Raw genomic sequence first — 21,123 nt, 5'->3', positions numbered from 1 at the left:
TTACAGCTTGTCGAAACCTTCAGTCACAATCATTCCCTTCGGTAGCCTTATGCATGGAAATTCTAGGTCTTATGACTGCTGCATCGGACGCGATCCCCTTTGCTCGTTTTCACATGCGACCTCTTCAGCTCTGTATGCTGAACCAATGGTGCAGGGATTACACGAAGATATCTCAATTAATATCTTTAAAACCGATTGTTCGACACTCTCTAACGTGGTGGACAAATCACCATCGTTTAATTCAGGGGGCTTCTTTTGTTCTTCCGACCTGGACTGTAATTTCAACAGATGCAAGTCTCACAGGTTGGGGAGCTGTGTGGGGATCTCTGACGGCACAAGGAGTTTGGGAATCTCAGGAGGTGAGATTACCGATCAATATTTTGGAACTCCGTGCAATTTTCAGAGCTCTTCAGTTTTGGCCTCTTCTGAAGAGAGAATCGTTCATTTGTTTTCAGACAGACAATGTCACAACTGTGGCATACATCAATCATCAAGGAGGGACTCACAGTCCTCTGGCTATGAAAGAAGTATCTCGAATTTTGGTTTGGGCGGAATCCAGCTCCTGTCTAATCTCTGCGGTTCATATCCCAGGTGTAGACAATTGGGAAGCGGATTATCTCAGTCGCCAAACGTTGCATCCGGGCGAATGGTCTCTTCACCCAGAGGTATTTCTTCAGATTGTTCAATTGTGGGGGCTCCCAGAGATAGATCTGATGGCCTCTCATCTAAACAAGAAACTTCCCAGGTATCTGTCCAGATCCCGGGATCCTCAGGCGGAGGCAGTGGATGCATTATCACTTCCTTGGAAGTATCATCCTGCCTATATCTTTCCGCCTCTAGTTCTTCTTCCAAGAGTAATCTCCAAGATTCTGAGGGAATGCTCGTTTGTTCTGCTAATAGCTCCGGCATGGCCTCACAGGTTTTGGTATGCGGATCTTGTCCGGATGGCATCTTGCCAGCCATGGACTCTTCCGTTAAGACCAGACCTTCTATCACAAGGTCCTTTTTTCCATCCGGATCTGAAATCCTTAAATTTAAAGGTATGGAGATTGAACGCTTGATTCTTGGTCATAGAGGTTTCTCTGACTCCGTGATTAATACTATGTTACAGGCTCGTAAATCTGTATCTCGAGAGATATATTATAGAGTCTGGAAGACTTATATTTCATGGTGTCTTTCTCATCATTTTTCTTGGCATTCTTTTAGAATACCGAGAATTTTACAATTTCTTCAGGATGGTTTGGATAAGGGTTTGTCCGCAAGTTCTTTGAAAGGACAAATCTCTGCTCTTTCTGTTCTTTTTCACAGAAAGATTGCTATTCTTCCTGATATTCATTGTTTTGTACAAGCTTTGGTTCGTATAAAACCTGTCATTAAGTCAATTTCTCCTCCTTGGAGTTTGAATTTGGTTCTGGGAGCTCTTCAAGCTCCTCCGTTTGAACCTATGCATTCATTGGACATTAAATTACTTTCTTGGAAAGTTTTGTTCCTTTTGGCCATCTCTTCTGCTAGAAGAGTTTCTGAATTATCTGCTCTTTCGTGTGAGTCTCCTTTTCTGATTTTTCATCAGGATAAGGCGGTGTTGCGAACTTCTTTTGAATTTTTACCTAAAGTTGTGAATTCCAACAACATTAGTAGAGAAATTGTGGTTCCTTCATTATGTCCTAATCCTAAGAATTCTAAGGAGAAATCATTGCATTCTTTGGATGTTGTTAGAGCTTTGAAATATTATGTTGAAGCTACGAAATCTTTCCGTAAGACTTCTAGTCTATTTGTTATCTTTTCTGGTTCTAGGAAAGGCCAGAAAGCTTCTGCCATTTCTTTGGCATCTTGGTTGAAATCTTTAATTCATCTTGCCTATGTTGAGTCGGGTAAAACTCCGCCTCAAAGAATTACAGCTCATTCTACTAGGTCAGTATCTACTTCCTGGGCGTTTAGGAATGAAGCTTCGGTTGACCAGATCTGCAAAGCAGCAACTTGGTCTTCTTTGCATACTTTTACTAAATTCTACCATTTTGATGTATTTTCTTCTTCTGAAGCAGTTTTTGGTAGAAAAGTTCTTCAGGCAGCGGTTTCAGTTTGAATCTTCTGCTTATGTTTTTTGTTAAACTTTATTTTGGGTGTGGATTATTTTCAGCAGGAATTGGCTGTCTTTATTTTATCCCTCCCTCTCTAGTGACTCTTGTGTGGAAAGATCCACATCTTGGGTAGTCATTATCCCATACGTCACTAGCTCATGGACTCTTGTTAATTACATGAAAGAAAACATAATTTATGTAAGAACTTACCTGATAAATTCATTTCTTTCATATTAACAAGAGTCCATGAGGCCCACCCTTTTTTGTGGTGGTTATGATTTTTTTGTATAAAGCACAATTATTCCAATTCCTTATTTTATATGCTTCGCACTTTTTCTTATCACCCCACTTCTTGGCTATTCGTTAAACTGATTTGTGGGTGTGGTGAGGGGTGTATTTATAGGCATTTTAAGGTTTGGGAAACTTTGCCCCTCCTGGTAGGAATGTATATCCCATACGTCACTAGCTCATGGACTCTTGTTAATATGAAAGAAATGAATTTATCAGGTAAGTTCTTACATAAATTATGTTTTTTTATATTGCTTGTTTAACTTGATGTAAAGTGTTTTCCAAGCTTGCTAGTCTCATTGCTAGTCTGTATAAACATGTCTGACATAGAGGAAACTCCTTGTTTATTATGTTTAAAAGCCATGGTGGAACCCCATATGAGAATATGTACTAAATGTATTGATTTCACTTTAAACAATAAAGATCAGCTTTTATCTTTAAAAAATTTATCACCAGAGGATTCTGGCGAGGGGGAAGTTATGCCGACTAACTCTCCCCACGTGTCAGACCCTTTGACTCCCGCTCAAGGGACTCGAGCTAAAATGGCGCCAAGTACATCAAAGACGCCCATAGCGATTACTTTGCAGGACATGGCGGCAATCATGGATAATACCCTGTCAGCGGTATTAGCCAGACTGCCGGAATTCAGAGCAAAGCGCGATAGCTCTGGGGTTAGACGTAGTACAGAGCGCGCAGATGCCTTAAGGCCCATGTCTGATACTGCGTCACAATATGCAGAAGCTAAGGAGAGCTTCAGTCTGTGGGTGACATTTCTGATTCGGGGAAACCTGATTCAGATATTTCTACTTTTAAATTTAAGCTTGAGAACCTCTGTGTATTGCTTGGGGAGGTGTTAGCTGCTCTGAATGACTGTGACACAATTGCAGTACCAGAGAAATTGTGTAGACTGGATAAATACTATGCAGTGCTGGTGTATACTGATGTTTTTCCAATACCTAAAAGGTTTACAGAAATCATTAATAAGGAGTGGGATAGACCCGGTGTGCCGTTTCCCCCCCCCCCCCTCCTATTTTTAGAAAAATGTTTCCAATAGACGCCACCACACGGGACTTATGGCAGACGGTCCCTAAGGTGGAGGGAGCAGTTTCTACTTTAGCAAAGCGTACCACTATCCCTGTCGAGGACAGTTGTGCTTTGTCAGATCCAATGGATAAAAAATTAGGTTACCTTAAGAAAATGTTTATTCAACAAGGTTTTATCCTGCAGCCCCTTGCATGCATTGCGCCTGTCACTGCTGCTGCGGCGTTCTGGTTTGAGTCTCTGGATGAGGCCTTTCGGACAGCTACTCCATTGACTGAAATACTTGACAAGCTTAGAACACTTAAACTAGCTAATTCTTTTGTTTCTGACGCCATTGTTCATTTGACTAAACTAACGGCTAAGAATTCTGGATTCGCCATCCAGGCGCGTAGGGCGCTATGGCTTAAATCTTGGTCAGCTGACGTGACTTCAAAGTCTAAATTACTTAACATTCCCTTCAAGGGGCAGACCCTATTCGGGCCTGGTTTGAAGGAAATTATTGTTGACATTACTGGAGGTAAGGGTCATACCCTTCCTCAAGACAGGGCCAAATCAAAGGCCAAACAGTCTAATTTTCGTGCCTTTCGAAACTTCAAGGCAGGTGCAGCATCAACTTCCTCTGCTACAAGACAAGAGGGAACTTTTGCTCAATCCAAGCCGGGCTGGAAACCTAACCAATCCTGGAACAAAGGCAAGCAGGCCAGAAAGCCTGCTGCTGCCTCTAAGACAGCATGAAGGAACGGCCCCCTATCCGGTAATGGATCTAGTAGGGGGCAGACTTTCTCTCTTCGCCCAGGCATGGGCAAGAGATGTTCAGGATCCCTGGGCGTTGGAGATCATATATATGTTTGGAAGTAATCGGCTTGATGGCAGTGGCGATGGACATAGTGCCATTTGCGCGACTACATCTCAGACCGCTGCAACTATGCATGCTCAGTCAGTGGAATGGGGATTACACAGATTTGTCCTCTCTGCTAAATCTGGATCAAGAGACCAGAGATTCTCTTCTCTGGTGGCTATCTCGGGTCCATCTGTCCAAAGGTATGACCTTTCGCAGGCCAGATTGGACAATTGTAACAACAGATGCCAGCCTTCTAGGTTGGGATGCAGTCTGGAATTCCCTGAAGGCTCAGGGATCGTGGACTCAGGAGGAGAAACTCCTCCCAATAAATATTCTGGCGTTAAGAGCAATATTCAATGCTCTTCTAGCTTGGCCTCAGTTAGCAACCCTGAGGTTCATCAGATTTCAATCGGACAACATCACGACTGTGGCTTACATCAACCATCAAGGGGGAACCAGGAGTTCCCTAGCGATGTTAGAAGTCTCCAAGATAATTCGCTGGGCAGAGACTCACTCTTGCCACCTATCAGCAATCCATATCCCAGGTGTAGAGAACTGGGAGGCGGATTTTCTAAGTCGTCAGACTTTTCATCCGGGGGAGTGGGAACTCCATCCGGAGGTGTTTGCTCAATTGGTTCATCGTTGGGGCAAAACAGAACTGGATCTCATGGCGTCTCACCAGAACGCCAAGCTACCTTGTTACGGATCCAGGTCCAGGGACCCAGAAGCGGCACTGATAGATGCTCTAGCAGCGCCTTGGTTCTTCAACCTGGCTTATGTGTTTCCACCGTTTCCTCTGCTCCCTCGACTGATTGCCAAAATCAAACAGGAGAGAGCATCGGTGATCTTGATAGCGCCTGCGTGGCCACGCAGGACCTGGTATGCAGACCTAGTGGGCATGCCATCATTTCCTCCATGGACCCTGCCTCTGAGACAAGACCTTCTACTACAATGTCCTTTCAATCATCCAAATCTAATTTCTCTGAGACTGACTGCATGGAGATTGAACGCTTGATTTTATCAAAGCGTGGCTTCTCCGAGTCAGTCATTGATACCCTTATACAGGCACGAAAGCCTGTCACCAGGAAAATCTACCATAAAATATGGCGTAAATACCTTTATTGGTGTGAATCCAAGAATTACTCATGGAGTAAGGTTAGGATTCCTAGGATATTGTCCTTTCTCCAAGAGGGTTTGGAAAAAGGATTATCAGCTAGTTCTTTAAAGGGACAGATTTCTGCTCTGTCTATTCTTTTGCACAAGCGTCTGGCAGAAGTTCCAGACGTTCAATCTTTTTGTCAGGCTTTGGTTAGAATTAAGCCTGTGTTTAAACCTGTTGCTCCCCCATGGAGCTTAAACTTGGTTCTTAAAGTTCTTCAAGGGGTTCCGTTTTAACCTCTTCATTCCATTGATATCAAACTTTTATCTTGGAAAGTTCTGTTTTTGATGGCTATTTCCTCGGCTCGGAGAGTCTCTGAGTTATCTGCCTTACAATGTGATTCTCCTTATCTGATTTTCCATTCAGATAAAGTAGTTCTGCATACAAAACCTGGGTTTTTACCTAAGGTAGTTTCTAACAAGAATATCAATCAAGAGATTGTTGTTCCATCATTGTGTCCTTATCCTTCTTCAAAGAAGGAACGCCTTTTACATAATCTGGACGTGGTCCGTGCTTTAAAGTTTTACTTACAAGCTACTAAAGTTTTTCGCCAAACATCTACACTGTTTGTTGTTTACTCTGCACAATGGAGAGGTCAAAAAGCTTCGGCAACCTCTTTTTCTTTTTGGCTTCGGAGCGTAATACGCTTAGCCTATGAGACTGCTGGACAGCAGCCCCCTGAAAGGATTACAGCTCATTCTACTAGAGCTGTGGCTTCCACCTGGGCCTTTAAAAATGAGGCTTCTGTTGAACAGATTTGCAAGGCGGCGACTTGGTCTTCTCTTCATACCTTTTCAAAATTTTACAAATTTGATACTTTTGCTTCTTCGGAAGCTATTTTTGGGAGAAAGGTTCTACAGGCAGTGGTAACTTCCATTTAAGCCTGCCTTGTCCCTCCCTTCATCCGTGTACTTTAGCTTTGGTATTGGTATCCCACAAGTAATGGATTATCCGTAGACTGGATACACCTTACAAGAGAAAACATAATTTATGCTTACCTGATAAATTTATTTCTCTTGTGGTGTATCCAGTCCACGGCCCGCCCTGTCTTTTTAAGGCAGGTCTAAATATTAATTTAAACTACAGTCACCACTGCACCCTATGGTTTCTCCTTTCTCGGCTTGTTTCGGTCGAATGACTGGATATGGCAGTTAAGGGAGGAGCTATATAGCAGCTCTGCTGTGGGTGATCCTCTTGCAACTTCCTGTTGGGAAGGAGAATATGTTGAAAAAGGAAATATAAAATTGGCACAGTGACTGTAATGATAGGGAAAAAGGGAATATAGTAATCCCTGGTGCTGACCCTTAATTAGTTACATGAAAATAATGGGAAGGGAAGAAGGGGGGCAAGAAGGGTTTAGATAGCACTCGTTCCCTATATAAATAGTAATAGTATTGAAATCATTCAACTACTAAATGTATCAATCAGTTAAAAAACTTTACTTTATTAATCACTATTAAAGACCTAAATAATTATTACACAAGGCCCCTGAAAAATCCCTTATGCAAAATAGACTGCAATACCCAGAGATAGGATACAGCTCAAACCACCCCCCTGTATTTCCACAAAAATCAAACATGGTCTCTAACGGAGAAGGCCTCTAAATATGTGGATGCAAGACTCAGGTACATTGTAGATTCATTGCCCTCCTACACAAAGGACACTATGCACATTCTTAACAAGATGAATACACTGACTATAACCCCTCAATCGATTCTCGTCACTTGTGACGTGGAGTCACTTTATACAAGTATTGATAAACAATGGGGATGTAGAGCTGTTTCCCACTTTTTAACAAAGAATCAGACTTTATCCAACGAATCCAAACAATTCATTATGGATTTACTGGAATTCACTTTGGATCATAATTACTTTGTTTTTGATGGGAGATTTTATTTGCAGTTGTGTGGAACAGCAATGGGGACTTCTTGTGCCCCCAAATATATACCTGGGCTGGTGGGAGGAAACTGTAGTGTTTAACAGCAATCTCCTACAGTATACCAAATACATTACCCACTGGTCCAGGTATATAGATGACATTTTCTTCGTGTGGGAGGGATCAATACAAACACTCAATGAGTTCATTTTGCTTCTTAACAATAATTCTTTTGGTCTATTTCTAACCATGACACATGATGACCACAAGGTGGAATTCCTGGATCTAGTTATCAAAAAAGGGAATGACCACTTAGAAACAGATTCCTTTTGGAAACCCACTGCAACAAATAATATTTTGCATGCGCAGAGCTTTCATCATCCAAACACAATAAAAAGCTTGCCAATAGGGGAATACCTAAGGATTCGCAGGAATAGCTCATCTATTGAAGCATTCCAAAAAGCAGCAAATGAACTAAGAGATTGCTACAACGAGGGTATTCAAGGAAATCCTTAAAGAGAGCCTATCAGCGAGCTATGAATGAGAATAGACAGGAATTACTAGAACCCAAAAAATCAGAGGATAATCTCAATTCTTTGAGATTTATCTCAACATATTCCAGTCAAAGCAATCAAGTATCCAATATAATACTTAAACACTGGCATATTTTACAATCTGATGACCAGTTAAATTCTATAATCCCTACAAAGCCCCAATTCACGTACACAAGAGCAGGCAACCTGAGTGACCAGTTAACTCAAAGCCACTTTGACAGAAATGCCAAAAAGCCCCCTCTTTATAAAGGTTCGATAGCATGTGGAAATTGTAAAATATGTACACACATGGTAAAAAAGAAAGTAATGATGGACAGATTCAATAAACGGTGGACCATCCAGAGTCACATAACTTGTAAAACTTCAAACGTCATATACTGTTTAACCTGCAGCTGTAATTTATTATATGTAGGTATGACCACAAGACCTTTGGGAAAGAGGATGACTGAACATCTTAGCAATATTCGAAATGCTGAGAAAGATACTAAAAATGGAAAATAGATAACAAGTGTGGCGAGACATTTCCTATACCATCATAAGGGCAAAACTAATACGTTCAGATGTTGGGGTTTAGAAAGCCTACGTTCAGGCATTCGTGGAGGAGATATAGAAACAATTTTGCTCCAAAAGGAAGCAAAATGGATATTTATTTTGAATTGTGTGATGCCACAGGGCATGAATGAGAATAATAATTTTTGGGTCTTCCTGTGAAACTCTATACAACTGTAAATAATTCTGTAAATAATAGTGTACTTATGTAAGAGTTTCAATATAATATCTCTATCTAGACATGCACCCAGAATTCCGAAGTAAATGCAAGTTTTGGATCATAATGATATATGTTAATAATCGGTGAGATAAGAATTATATATGAACTAGTATGACATGCATTATGTTATGTTTCTCCAACATAGGTGTGTCCGGTCCACGGCGTCATCCTTACTTGTGGGATATTCTCTTCCCCAACAGGAAATGGCAAAGAGCCCAGCAAAGCTGGTCACATGATCCCTCCTAGGCTCCGCCTTCCCCAGTCATTCTCTTTGCCGTTGTACAGGCAACATCTCCACGGAGATGGCTTAGAGTTTTTTGGTGTTTAACTGTAGTTTTTATTATTCAATCAAGAGTTTGTTATTTTAAAATAGTGCTGGTATGTACTATTTACTCTGAAACAGAAAAGAGATGAAGATTTCTGTTTGTAAGAGGAAAATGATTTTAGCAACCGTTACTAAATTCGATGGCTGTTTCCACACAGGACTGTTGAGAGGAATTAACTTCAGTTGGGGGAAACAGTGAGCAGACTTTTGCTGCTTGAGGTATGACACATTTCTAACAAGACGATGTAATGCTGGAAGCTGTCATTTTCCCTATGGGATCCGGTAAGCCATTTTTATTACATAAAGAAAAAAAGGGCTTCACAAGGGCTTTTAAGACTGTAGACATTTTCTGGGCTAAAACGATTGATATATAAGCATATTTTAATACTTCATAGCTTTAAGGAATTATTTTATTCTTGGGAATTATGTAAAATAACCGGCAGGCACTGTATTGGACACCTTATCCTCTAGGGGCTTTCCCTAATCATAGGCAGAGCCTCATTTTCGCGCCTCTATTGCGCACTTGTTTTTGGGAAGCATGACATGCAGATGCATGTGTGAGGAGCTCTGATACATAGAAAAGACTTTCTGAAGGCGTCATTTGGTATCGTATTCCCCTTTGGGCTTGGTTGGGTCTCAGCAAAGCAGATACCAGGGACTGTAAAGGGGTTAAATATAAAAACGGCTCCGGTTCCGTTATTTTAAGGGTTAAAGCTTTCAAATTTGGTGTGCAATACTTTTAAGGCTTTAAGACACTGTGGTGAAATTTTGGTGAATTTTGAACAATTCCTTCATACTTTTTCACATTTGCAGTAATAAAGTGTGTTCAGTTTAAAATTTAAAGTGACAGTAACGGTTTTATTTTAAAACGTTTTTTGTACTTTGTTATCAAGTTTATGCCTGTTTAACATGTCTGAACTACCAGATAGACTGTGTTCTGTATGTGGGGAAGCCAAGGTTCCTTCTCATTTAAATAGATGTGATTTATGTGACACAAAATTTAGAGAAAATGATGCCCAAGATGATTCCTCAAGTGAGGGGAGTAAGCATGGTACTGCATCATCCCCTCCTTCGTCTACACCAGTCTTGCCCACACAGGAGGCCCCTAGTACATCTAGTGCGCCAATACTCCTTACTATGCAACAATTAACGGCTGTAATGGATAATTCTATCAAAAACATTTTAGCCAAAATGCCCACTTATCAGCGAAAGCGCGACTGCTCTGTTTTAGAAAATACTGAAGAGCATGAGGACGCTGATGATATTGGTTCTGAAGTGCCCCTACACCAGTCTGAGGGGGCCAGGGAGGTTTTGTCTGAGGGAGAAATTTCAGATTCAGGGAAAATTTCTCAACAAGCTGAACCTGATGTGATTACATTTAAATTTAAATTGGAACATCTCCGCGCCCTGCTTAAGGAGGTGTTATCTACTCTGGATGATTGTGAGAATTTGGTCATTCCAGAGAAATTATGTAAAATGGACAAGTTCCTAGAGGTCCCGGGGCCCCCCGAAGCTTTTCCTATACCCAAGCGGGTGGCGGACATTGTAAATAAAGAATGGGAAAGGCCCGGCATACCTTTCGTCCCTCCCCCTATATTTAAGAAATTGTTTCCTATGGTCGACCCCAGAAAGGACTTATGGCAGACAGTCCCCAAGGTCGAGGGGGCGGTTTCTACTCTAAACAAACGCACCACTATACCCATAGAAGATAGTTGTGCTTTCAAAGATCCTATGGATAAAAAATTAGAGGGTTTGCTTAAAAAGATGTTTGTTCAGCAAGGTTACCTTCTACAACCAATTTCATGCATTGTTCCTGTCACTACAGCAGCGTGTTTCTGGTTCGATGAACTAGAAAAGGCGCTCAATAAAGATTCTTCTTATGAGGAGATTTTGGACAGAATTCATGCTCTCAAATTGGCTAACTCTTTCACCCTAGACGCCACTTTGCAATTGGCTAGATTAGCGGCGAAAAATTCTGGGTTTGCTATTGTGGCGCGCAGAGCGCTTTGGCTAAAATCTTGGTCAGCGGATGCGTCTTCCAAGAACAAATTGCTTAACATTCCTTTCAAGGGGAAAACGCTGTTTGGCCCTGACTTGAAAGAGATTATTTCTGATATCACTGGGGGCAAGGGCCACGCCCTTCCTCAGGATAGGTCTTTCAAGGCCAAAAATAAACCTAATTTTCGTCCCTTTCGCAGAAACGGACCAGCCCCAAGTGCTACGTCCTCTAAGCAAGAGGGTAATACTTCTCAAGCCAAGCCAGCCTGGAGGCCAATGCAAGGCTGGAACAAAGGTAAGCAGGCCAAGAAACCTGCCACTGCTACCAAGACAGCATGAGATGTTGGCCCCCGATCCGGGACCGGATCTGGTGGGGGGCAGACTCTCTCTCTTCGCTCAGGCTTGGGCAAGAGATGTTCTGGATCCTTGGGCGCTAGAAATAGTCTCCCAAGGTTATCTTCTGGAATTCAAGGGGCTTCCCCCAAGGGGGAGGTTCCACAGGTCTCAATTGTCTTCAGACCACATAAAAAAACAGGCATTCTTACATTGTGTAGAAGACCTGTTAAAAATGGGAGTGATTCATCCTGTTCCATTAGGAGAACAAGGGATGGGGTTCTACTCCAATCTGTTCGTAGTTCCCAAAAAAGAGGGAACATTCAGACCAATCTTAGATCTCAAGATCCTAAACAAGTTTCTCAAGGTTCCATCGTTCAAAATGGAAACCATTCGAACAATTCTTCCTTCCATCCAGGAAGGTCAATTCATGACCACGGTGGATTTAAAGGATGCGTATCTACATATTCCTATCCACAAGGAACATCATCGGTTCCTAAGGTTCGCATTTCTGGACAAGCATTACCAGTTTGTGGCACTTCCGTTCGGATTAGCCACTGCTCCAAGAATTTTCACAAAGGTACTAGGGTCCCTTCTAGCGGTGCTAAGACCAAGGGGCATTGCAGTAGTACCTTACTTGGACGACATACTGATTCAAGCGTCGTCCCTTCCACAAGCAAAGGCTCACACGGACATTGTCCTGGCCTTTCTCAGATCTCACGGGTGGAAAGTGAACGTAGAAAAAAGTTCTCTATCTCCGTCAACAAGGGTTCCCTTCTTGGGAACAATAATAGACTCCTTAGAAATGAGGATTTTTCTGACAGAGGCCAGAAAATCAAAACTTCTAAACTCATGTCAAATACTTCATTCTGTTCCTCTTCCTTCCATAGCGCAGTGCATGGAAGTAATAGGTTTGATGGTAGCGGCAATGGACATAGTTCCTTTTGCGCGAATTCATCTAAGACCATTACAACTGTGCATGCTCAGTCAGTGGAATGGGGACTATACAGACTTGTCTCCGACGATACAAGTAGATCAGAGGACCAGAGATTCACTCCGTTGGTGGCTGTCCCTGGACAACCTGTCACAGGGGATGAGCTTCCGCAGACCAGAGTGGGTCATTGTCACGACCGACGCCAGTCTGGTGGGCTGGGGCGCGGTCTGGGGACCCCTGAAAGCTCAGGGTCTTTGGTCTCGGGAAGAATCTCTTCTCCCGATAAATATTCTGGAACTGAGAGCGATATTCAATGCTCTCAAGGCTTGGCCTCAGCTAGCGAAGGCCAAGTTCATACGGTTTCAATCAGACAACATGACGACTGTTGCGTACATCAACCATCAGGGGGGAACAAGGAGTTCCCTGGCGATGGAAGAAGTGACCAAAATCATTCAATGGGCGGAGACTCACTCCTGCCACTTGTCTGCAATCCACATCCCAGGAGTGGAAAATTGGGAAGCGGATTTTCTGAGTCGTCAGACATTTCATCCGGGGGAGTGGGAACTCCATCCGGAAATCTTTGCCCAAATTACTCAATTGTGGGGCATTCCAGACATGGATCTGATGGCCTCTCGTCAGAACTTCAAGGTTCCTTGCTACGGGTCCAGATCCAGGGATCCCAAGGCGACTCTAGTAGATGCACTAGTAGCACCTTGGACCTTCAAACTAGCTTATGTATTCCCGCCGTTTCCTCTCATCCCCAGGCTGGTAGCCAGGATCAATCAGGAGAGGGCATCGGTGATCTTGATAGCTCCTGCGTGGCCACGCAGGACTTGGTATGCAGACCTGGTGAATATGTCATCGGCTCCACCATGGAAGCTACCTTTGAGACGAGACCTTCTTGTTCAAGGTCCGTTCGAACATCCGAATCTGGTCTCACTCCAACTGACTGCTTGGAGATTGAACGCTTGATCTTATCAAAGCGAGGGTTCTCAGATTCTGTCATTGATACTCTTGTTCAGGCCAGAAAGCCTGTAACTAGAAAAATCTACCACAAAATATGGAAAAAATATATCTGTTGGTGTGAATCTAAAGGATTCCCTTGGGACAAGGTAAAAATTCCTAAGATTCTATCCTTTCTTCAAGAAGGTTTGGAGAAAGGATTATCTGCAAGTTCTTTGAAGGGACAGATTTCTGCCTTGTCTGTGTTACTTCACAAAAAGCTGGAAGCTGTGCCAGATGTTCAAGCCTTTGTTCAGGCTCTGGTTAGAATCAAGCCTGTTTACAAACCTTTGACTCCTCCTTGGAGTCTCAATTTAGTTCTTTCAGTTCTTCAGGGGGTTCCGTTTGAACCCTTACATTCCGTTGATATTAAGTTATTATCTTGGAAAGTTTTGTTTTTGGTTGCAATTTCTTCTGCTAGAAGAGTTTCAGAATTATCTGCTCTGCAGTGTTCTCCTCCTTATCTGGTGTTCCATGCAGATAAGGTGGTTTTGCGTACTAAACCTGGTTTTCTTCCGAAAGTTGTTTCTAACAAAAACATTAACCAGGAGATAGTCGTGCCTTCTTTGTGTCCAAATCCAGTTTCAAAGAAGGAACGTTTGTTGCACAATTTGGATGTAGTTCGTGCTCTAAAATTCTATTTAGATGCTACAAAGGATTTTAGACAAACATCTTCCTTGTTTGTTGTTTATTCTGGTAAAAGGAGAGGTCAAAAAGCAACTTCTACCTCTCTCTCTTTTTGGATTAAAAGCATCATCAGATTGGCTTACGAGACTGCCGGACGGCAGCCTCCTGAAAGAATCACAGCTCATTCCACTAGGGCTGTGGCTTCCACATGGGCCTTCAAGAACGAGGCTTCTGTTGATCAGATATCTAAGGCAGCGACTTGGTCTTCACTGCACACTTTTACTAAATTTTACAAATTGGATACTTTTGCTTCTTCTGAGGCTATTTTTGGGAGAAAGGTTTTGCAAGCCGTGGTGCCTTCCATCTAGGTGACCTGATTTGCTCCCTCCCTTCATCCATGTCCTAAAGCTTTGGTATTGGTTCCCACAAGTAAGGATGACGCCGTGGACCGGACACACCTATGTTGGAGAAAACAGAATTTATGTTTACCTGATAAATTACTTTCTCCAACGGTGTGTCCGGTCCACGGCCCGCCCTGGTTTTTTAATCAGGTCTGATAATTTATTTTCTTTAACTACAGTCACCACGGTATCATATGATTTCTCCTATGCAAATATTCCTCCTTTACGTTGGTCGAATGACTGGGGAAGGCGGAGCCTAGGAGGGATCATGTGACCAGCTTTGCTGGGCTCTTTGCCATTTCCTGTTGGGGAAGAGAATATCCCACAAGTAAGGATGACGCCGTGGACCGGACACACCGTTGGAGAAAGTAATTTATCAGGTAAACATAAATTCTGTTTTTGTTTCAAACTTAAAATTAACCATAAAATATGAATATATGAGAGTTATACTTAAGTTTTTAAAGAATTGACCTAAGCACATAGAAGTTGTCTTAGCCCTGTAATACAACAAAATACTCTACCTTGATAACATAGTACACACTAATAATGTGCATTTAGGTGATGTCTTTTAATCTTAAGATAATACAAACACTATCTGATCACCATCTAAACAGTATTAGGTAAATCGGTTTCTTTGTTTGAACGATGGAAATTCATAATTGTAATTCTGTCCCACTAGAGCAGTATTTTACAAACCTTGTAACTTGGCTATATATATGCAAGCCATAGGATACATTGAATTTATGTCAATAGCGCTCTGAATCACAGTTCATAATATTATGTATTATGTTTTTTTAACATATGGTCTCCATAATGCGTTTTACTAACAGGGATAAAAATATGATAACGAGTAGAAGTAATAGAGAGTAAAACGGGATAACATAGTCCATCACTCAACAAATTGTTGTCACTTTGTACTCGATATCGATATACACAGATTATTTCTTTAAATGGTGCACGCTAGTATAGTAGATATAGATGAGTGATGTAAGCAAATTGCTATATTACCAGTTTAATTTGCAGAACAATGCAATGCAGTGCAACGCAGAACAACATATAACATATAGGTGAATCCTGATTGGGCACTAACATTGCATCCACAGCCATTCCGGAATAACCTATCATCGAAATGTGCCTGAGCAGTACAGCACTGATGATTGGCCATTAGATGGGCGTGTACAATAGTTGGGCTCCTATTGGCCTTAGAGACACAGAACTGGGTTATTTAAAGCGTGTTCAGCTTCACACTCGGCTTGTCATTTCTAAGAAAACACATTGAGAAAGGCCGCTACTCGGCCGAAACGCGTTTGTGTGCTACTTTTAGCTTAAACTGCTACAAGCTTGGCTTTTTGTTTTTAATAATAGTTATCATATCGCTCCTACGCTTTGATATAGACTGCACAAGATTTTACAGGAACACTCAGCCATCCCTGGCACCTGAAGCCGGCGTATTCTGTTACCGGCCAGGAATACAGGGGGGTGGTTTGAGCTGTATCCTATCTCTGGGTATTGCAGTCTATTTTGCATAAGCGATTTTTCAGGGGCCTTGTGTAATAATTATTTAGGTCTTTAATAGTGATTAATAAAGTAAAGTTTTTTAACTGATTGATACATTTAGTAGTTGAATGATTTCAATACTATTACTATTTATATAGGGAACGAGTGCTATCTAAACCCTTCTTGCCCCCCTTCTTCCCTTCCCATTATTTTCACGGGAAGGAGAATATCCCACAAGTAATGGATGATCCGTGGACTGGGTACACCACAAGAGAAATAAATTTATCAGGTAAGCATAAATTATGTTTTTTATTTTATTTATTTTTTGCACAGTTGACCATTCCCTCCTTCCAAAATTGTAAAGGTTCTAGTTTTGAGGAAGTTGTTTCTAACCAAGGATACTGATCATGTAATGGTTTAGGCTGCCCATCTTCTGCTAGGAAACTTTCAGCACCATGTCCCTGATACAGAAGAGTTCTCTGCATGACAGCGCATTTCTCTGATGGAGGAGATGATTCCTACACACAAATTTGTATCCATTAGTAAAACAACAAGTCTTTTTCTTTCATTTAATTGGCAATAGTCCATGAGCTAGTGACATATGGGGGATATACAATCCTACCAGGAGGGGCAAAGTTTCCCAAACCTCAGAATGCCTATAAATACACCCCTCACCACACCCGCAATTCAGTTTTACAAACTTTTCCTCCTATGGAGGTGGTGAAGAAAGTTTGTGCTAAGATTTCTACATTGATATGCTCTTCTCAGCATTGTTGAAGCCCGATTCCTCTCAGAGTACAGCGAATGTCAGAGGGACGTGAAGGGAGTATCACTTATTGAATACAATGATTTCCCTAACGGGGGTCTATTTCATAGGTTCTCTGTTATCGGTCGTAGAGATTCATCTCCTACCTCCCTTTTCAGATCGACGATATACTCTCAATTTACCATTACCTCTACTGATAACTGTTTCAGTACTGGTTTGGCTCTCTGCTATATGTGGATGGGTGTCTTTTGGTAAGTATGTTTTTTATTACTTAAGACACCTCAGCTATGGTTTGGCACTTTATGCATTTATATAAAGTTCTTAATATATGTATTGTACTTATATTTGCCTTGAGTCAGGTTCATGTATTTCCTTCTGCAGACTGTCAGTTTCATATTTGGGAAATATTAGCATCTTTTGAAGAAATTTTTTTCTTACCTGGGGTTTAGTCTTTTTCAATTGACTACTTCTTGCAAATTGTGGGCGGCATTAGGCCCGCGGGTGCGTCAAATGTTAAACTTTATTGCGTCACCCTTGACGCGAAAATATTTTTGGTGCGGAAAAATACGTCTGACGCAGCTTCGTCATTTCCGGCGTCATACTTGACGCCGAGACCTTTCACACTGTTGCGTCATTAGTGACGCGAGTGTGTCATTTCTGGTTATTTTTGCCGCCAAAAAAGTTTACGTTACGTTGTGCGTCTTTTTCTTTCAATACCCCATTAATGTTTTGCCTCTTGCTTTTTTCTCTATCAGAGGCCTATGCTATTTGCATTTTTTCCCATTCCTGAAACTGTCATATAAGGAAATAGATAATTTTGCTTTATATGTTGTTATTTCTCTTACATTTTGCAAGATGTCTCAATCTGATCCTGCCTCAGAAGTTTCTGCTGGAACATTGCTGCCTGACATCGGTTCTACCAAAGCTAAGTGCATTTGTTGTAAAATTGTTGAAATTATTTTGCCGAATGTCATTTGTAATAGTTGTCATGATAAACTTTTACATGCAGAGAATGTATCCATCAGTAATAGTACATTGCCAGTTGCAGTTCCTTCAACTTCTAATGTGCATGATATACCTGTAAATTTTAAAGAATTTGTTTCTGATTCTATCTTGAAGGCTTTGTCTGCATTTCCACCTTCTAATAAACGTAAAAGGTCTTTTAAAACTTCTCATTTAGCTGATGAAATTTCAAATGACCAACAACATAATAATTTATCCTCTTCCGATGAGGATCTATCTGATACAGAAGATCCTTCCTCAGACATTGACACTGACAAATCTACTTATTTGTTTAAAATAGAGTATATGCGTTCTTTATTAAAAGAAGTGTTAATTACTTTGGATATTGAGGTAACCAGTCCTATTGACGTTCAGTCTAATAAACATTTAAATGCTGTTTTTAAACCTCCTGTGGTTTCTCCAGGGGTTTTTCCTATTCCTGAGGCTATTTCTGATATGATTTCTATGGAATGGAATAAGCCAGGTACTTCTTTTATTCCTTCTTCAAGGTTTAAAAAATTGTATCCTTTACCAGAAAAATCTATAGAGTTTTGGGAAAAAATCCCCAAAGTTGATGGGGCTATTTCTACTCTTGCTAAACGTACCACTATTCCTATGGAAGATAGTACTTCCTTTAAGGATCCTTTAGATAGGAAGCTTGAATCTTATCTAAGGAAGGCCTATTTATATTCAGGTCATCTTCTTAGACCTGAAATTTCTTTGGCTGATGTTGCGGCTGCATCAACTTTCTGGTTGTAGAATTTAGCGCAACAGGAATTGGATTCTGACTTATCTAGCATCATTCGCTTACTGCAATATGCTAATCATTTTATTTGTGATGCCATTTTTTATATTATCATGCTAGAAGAGCTTTGTGGCTTAAATCTTGGAATGCTGATATGACATCTAAATCTAGATTGCTATCTCTTTCCAAGGTAATAATTTATTTGGTTCTCAGTTGGATTCTATTATTTCAACTGTCACTGGGGGAAAGGGAGTTTTTCTGCCTCAGGATAAAAAATCTAAGGGTAAATCTAAGGCTTCTAACTGTTTTCGTTCCTTTCGTCAGAAACAGGAACAAAAACTTAATCCTCGCCCCAAGGAATCTGCTTCCAATTGGAAGCCTTCCTCAAATTGGAATAAATCCAAGCCATTTAGTAAACCAAAGTCAGCTCCTAAGTCCGCATGAAGGTGCGGCCCTCATTCCAGCTCAGCTGGTAGGGGGCAGATTAAGGTTTTTCAAGGATATTTGGATAAAATCTGTCCAAAATCAATGGATTCAGAGCATTGTCTCTCAAGGGTATCGAATAGGATTCAGAGTAAGACCTCCTGTGAGAAGATATTTTTTTCTCTCACGTATCCCAGCAAATCCAGTAAAAGCTCAGGCTTTCCTGAAGTGTGTTTCAGACCTGGAGTCTTCAGGGGTAATCATGCCAGTTCCTCTTCAGGAACAAGGTTTGGGGTTTTATTCAAATCTATTCATTGTCCCAAAGAAGGAAAATTTATTCAAACCAGTTCTGGATCTGAAAATTTTGAATCGTTATGTAAGAGTACCAACTTTCAAGATGGTGACTATAAGGACTATTCTGACTTTTGTTCAGCGAGGACATTATATGTCCACAATAGACTTGCAGGATGCATACCTTCATATTCAGATTCATCCAGAACATTATCAGTCTCTGAGATTCTCTTTTCTAAACAAGCGTTACCAATTTGTTGCTCTTCCATTTGGCCTAGCAACAGCTCCAAGAATCTTTTCGAAGGTTCTGGGTGCCCTACTCTCTGTAATCAGAGAACAGGGTATTGCGGTGTTTCCTTATTTGGACGATATCTTGGTACTAGCTCAGTCTTTACGTACTGCAGAATCTCACACAAATCAACTTGTGTTGTTTCTTCGGAAACATGGTTGGAGGATCAATTTACCAAAAAGTTTCTTGATTCCTCAGACAAGGGTCACCTTTTTAGGTTTCCAGATAGATTCAGTGTCCATGACTCTGTCTCTAACAGACAAGAGACGTTTAAAATTGGTTGCAGCCTGCCGGCACCTTCAGTCTCAGTCTTTCCCTTCAGTGGCTTTGTGCATGGAAGTTTTTAGGTCTCATGACTGCAGCATCGGACGCAATCCCCTTTGCTCGTTTTCACATGCGACCTCTACAGCTTTGTATGCTGAATCAATGGTGCAGGATTATACAAAGATTTCACAATTAATATCCTTAAATCCCAAAGTACGACACTCTCTGACATGGTGGATAGATCACCATCATTTAGTTCAAGGGGCTTCTTTTGTTCGGCCAACCTGGACTGTGATCACAACAGATGCGAGTCTTTCAGGTTGGGGAGCTGTTTGGGGATCTCTGACAGCACAAGGGGTTTGGAAATCTCAAGAGGCAAGATTACCAATAAATATTTTAGAGCTCTTCATTTTTGATCTCTGTTAAAGAGAGAACCGTTCATTTGTTTTCAGACAGACAATATCACAACAGTGGCATATGTCAATCATCAGGGTGGGACTCGCAGTCCCCAAGCTATGAAAGAAGTATCTCGGATACTTACTTGGGCGGAATCCAGCTCCTGTCTAATCTCTGCGGTACATATCCCAGGTGTAGACAATTGGGAGGCGGATTATCTCAGCCGCCAGACTTTACATCCAGGGGAGTGATCTCTCCATCCAGATGTGTTTTCTCAGATTGTTCAGATGTTGGGTCGTCCAGAGATAGATCTCATGGCCTCTCATCTAAACAGGAAACTTCCCAGATACCTGTCCAGGTCCAGGGATGTTCAGGCGGAAGCAGTGGATGCGCTGACACTTCCTTGGTGTTATCATCCTGCTTACATTTTCCCGCCTTTAGTTCTCCTTCCAAGAGTGATCTCCAAAATCATCATGGAACAATCATTTGTGTTGCTGGTGGCTCCAGCATGGCCACACAGGTTTTGGTATGTGGTTCTGGTTCGGATGTCTAGTTGCCCGCCTTGGCCACTTCCATTACGGCCAGACCTACTATCTCAAGGTCCGTTTTTCCATCAGGATCTCAAATCATTAAATTTGAAGATATGGAAATTGAACACTTAGTACTAAGTCATAGAGGTTTCTCTGACTCAGTGATTAATACTATGTTACAAGCTCGTAAATCTGTCTCTAAAAATATTTATTATAAGAGTTTGGAAGACTTACATTTCATGGTGTTCTCATAAATTCTCCTGGCATTCTTTTAGAATTCCTAGAATTTTACAGTTTCTTCAGGATGGTTTGGATAAAGGTTTGTCTGCAAGTTCCTTGAAAGGACAAATCTCCGCTCTTTCTGTTTTATTTCACAGAAAGATTGCTATACTTCCTGATATACACTGTTTTGTACAGGCTTTAGTTCGTATTAAGCCTGTTATTAAATCAATTTCTCCTCCTTGGAGTCTTAATTTGGTTCTGAAGGCTTTAAAGGCTCCTCCATGTGAACCTATGCATTCTTTGGACATGAAACTACTTTCTTGGAAAGTGTTGTTCTTTTTGGCCATCTTTTCTGCTAGAACAGTTTCTGAGTTATCTGCTCTTTCTTGTGAGTCTCCTTTTCTGATTTTTCATCAGGATAAGGCAGTTTTGCGGACTTCTTTTCAATTTTTACCTAAGGTTGTGAATTCTA

Source organism: Bombina bombina, chromosome 2, assembly GCF_027579735.1.
Source record: "Bombina bombina isolate aBomBom1 chromosome 2, aBomBom1.pri, whole genome shotgun sequence".
In the NCBI taxonomy this organism is placed as follows: Eukaryota; Metazoa; Chordata; class Amphibia; order Anura; family Bombinatoridae; genus Bombina; species Bombina bombina.
Note: the sequence above shows the minus strand (reverse complement) of the source record.